The following is a 2,726-nucleotide window of genomic DNA, read 5'->3' as shown; positions in this document are numbered from 1 at the left end:
GAGCTCTAGAATAGGAGCGCTACGTATAAAACTTGTAGTAAGAGCTCTAGAATAGGAGCGCTACGTATAAAACTTGTAGTACGAGCTCTAGAATAGGAGCGCTACGTATAAAACTTGTAGTACGAGCTCTAGAATAGGAGCGCTACGTATACAACTTGTAGTACGAGCTCTAGAATAGGAGTGCTACGTATAAAACTTGTAGTACGAGCTCTAGAATAGGAGCGCTACGTATAAAACTTGTAGTACGAGCTCTAGAATAGGAGCGCTACGTATAAAACTTGTAGTACAAGCTCTAGAATAGGAGCGCTACGTATACAACTTGTAGTACGAGCTCTAGAATAGGAGCGCTACGTATACAACTTGTAGTACGAGCTCAAGAATAGGAGCGCTACGTATACAACTTGAAGTACGAGCTCTAGAATAGGAGCGCTACGTATAAAACTTGTAGTACGAGCTCTAGAATAGGAGCGCTACGTATACAACTTGTAGTACGAGCTCTAGAATAGGAGCGCTACGTATAAAACTTGTAGTACGAGCTCTAGAATAGGAGCGCTACGTATAAAACTTGTAGTACGAGCTCTAGAATAGGAGTGCTACGTATAAAACTTGTAGTACGAGCTCTAGAATAGGAGCGCTACGTATAAAACTTGTAGTACGAGCTCTAGAATAGGAGCGCTACGTATAAAACTTGTAGTACGAGCTCTAGAATAGGAGCGCTACGTATACAACTTGAGTTGGGTTAGCATAATAGCATGAATAATGGTTACGCTTCACTTGTAATCCGGCCCGTGATGTTTAGAAACTTATTTGCAATTCTGCTTTTCCTGTTATTTAACTCTAAAAAACTCTAGTGCCCCCCAGTGAGATTGGAGGACGTCCTATGGAATGCAGAAGTCTGATTGGCTACAGCATAGAATCATTTATTTTGTATTCAGACTGTTTGCCATGCGCAGTATTATTTCTAAAGCATAGATAAAAAAGACTTTAGAAGAAGAAGTGAACCAATTTACTTTGTATCTTTCTAGCTGGCGACTGCCAGTCTGAGGAACACAAAGTGTTAGACGCATCGGACAAACAGCATTTAACCTTAAGCAGATAAATGAATGAAACCAAACACAACTCTGCACTTTACATTTGTGACGTTTTTCTTGCTGTTCTATAAATTGTGCTTCACAAGCTCCCTATAAAGGCTGGAAACTCCCACAGCAGCTACACATTACCCCCTGGTTTGTGGCCAATTAGGGTTTCTTGTAACGTAGTCTGTGCACTGCTCTAAGCAATCACTAAGCAGTATGAAGATAGTTTTAACAATTCTAAAGCATAATGCAGCATAATTAGGTTAGGGAATCTGACTAGCCAATCATTGCTCATTGTAACTGAGTTTGTACACTGCTCTAAGCAATCACAAAGAAGTATGAAGTTGGTTTAACAATTATAAAGCATTATGCTGCATAATTAGGTTACGGAATTTGACTACTGAATAAGAACATTTTTACAAAATAAATAATAGTAATCATATAAATTAAATCATTCATTTACCTTAAAAGGACTGCAATAATGATAATTACAAGCTTGTTCTTACAATCAATTAACAGAAGACGCAGCGAGCACCTGTCGCCGTGTTTCTGTGCTGAAGCCATTAGGGACGGGTATGTGAGGGTTAGGCTTGTGAATCTGCCAAGTGCACTTTGAGTTTTAAAACTAGAAAAACCACAATTGTTAGACTTACAGGAAATGGGGGTAAATAAAGAAAGTGCCGGTATAAAGTAGTTGTACAAAGTATAATCACATATTGTGCGTGACGATCTCAAGCGCTTTACCGTCTCTTTAAAAACAATACACCGCTACTTGTCTACTGGAAACTGCTAAACATTTATCAATAACCAAAAATGCTATAATATTGCACAGTTTTTATGCTGCCGGACCCAGCTACTTAATAATGTCACTAAGGAACAAATGCCACTTGTTTACTGCACAGTGAGCTGAGTTCCACATCACACAAACAAATACCATCCTGAAAGGCAGGACACACAGTTTATAGTGACCTGGGAGTTCTAATCAAACCCATATACTCTCAGGATACGCTGCGTATATGCTGTGTCCTACACCTGCCGTCATGTGCCAGGGAGAGGCCATTTAACAACTACACAGATACTGAAACCCCACATACCAATGTGTAACTCACAAGTATATCCCTGATGCCAACTGACTGCTACTGCCACCCCCTCTCTCTCTGTCCTCAGCCTGTCACCCCCTTCGCTCACTGTCACCTCACTCTCAGGCCCCAGTCTGTCCCCCTTCCCTCAGTGACACCTCTCTCTCTCTCAGGCCCCAGTCTGCCCCCCTTCCCTCACTGTCACCTCACTCTCAGGCCCCAGTCTGTCCCCCCCTTCCCTCAGTGTCACCTCACTCTCAGGCCCCAGTCTGTCCCCCCGTTCCCTCAGTGTCACCTCACTCTCAGGCCCCAGTCTGTACCCCTTCCCTCAGTGACACCTCTCTCTCTCAGGCCCCAGTCTGCCCCCCTTCCCTCACTGTCACCTCACTCTCAGGCCCCAGTCTGTCCCCTCCTTCCCTCAGTGTCACCTCACTCTCAGGCCCCAGTCTGTCCCCCCGTTCCCTCAGTGTCACCTCACTCTCAGGCCCCAGTTTGTACCCCTTCCCTCAGTGACACCTCTCTCTCAGGCCCCAGTCTGTCCCCCTTCCCTCAGTGTCACTTCTCTCTCTCT

The 2,726-nt window shown here is 43.9% G+C and overlaps 1 protein-coding gene across 1 annotated transcript in view; it reads right to left on the bottom strand.

Annotated features, from left to right (window-relative positions):
- FHIP1B (FHF complex subunit HOOK interacting protein 1B) overlaps window positions 1–2,327 on the bottom strand; it is a gene marked incomplete in the record, with an annotated part of 380,930 nt that extends 378,603 nt beyond the window's left edge. Inside the window, 1 exon segment of the mRNA XM_053708840.1 lies at window positions 1,540–2,327.
- Between the last annotated feature and the right edge of the window lie 399 nt (window positions 2,328–2,726).

This window comes from Bombina bombina, chromosome 3 (assembly GCF_027579735.1).
Source record: "Bombina bombina isolate aBomBom1 chromosome 3, aBomBom1.pri, whole genome shotgun sequence".
Classification (NCBI taxonomy): Eukaryota; Metazoa; Chordata; class Amphibia; order Anura; family Bombinatoridae; genus Bombina; species Bombina bombina.
The sequence above is the reverse complement of the archived record's forward strand: the minus strand, read 5'-3'. Positions and strand labels throughout refer to the sequence as shown.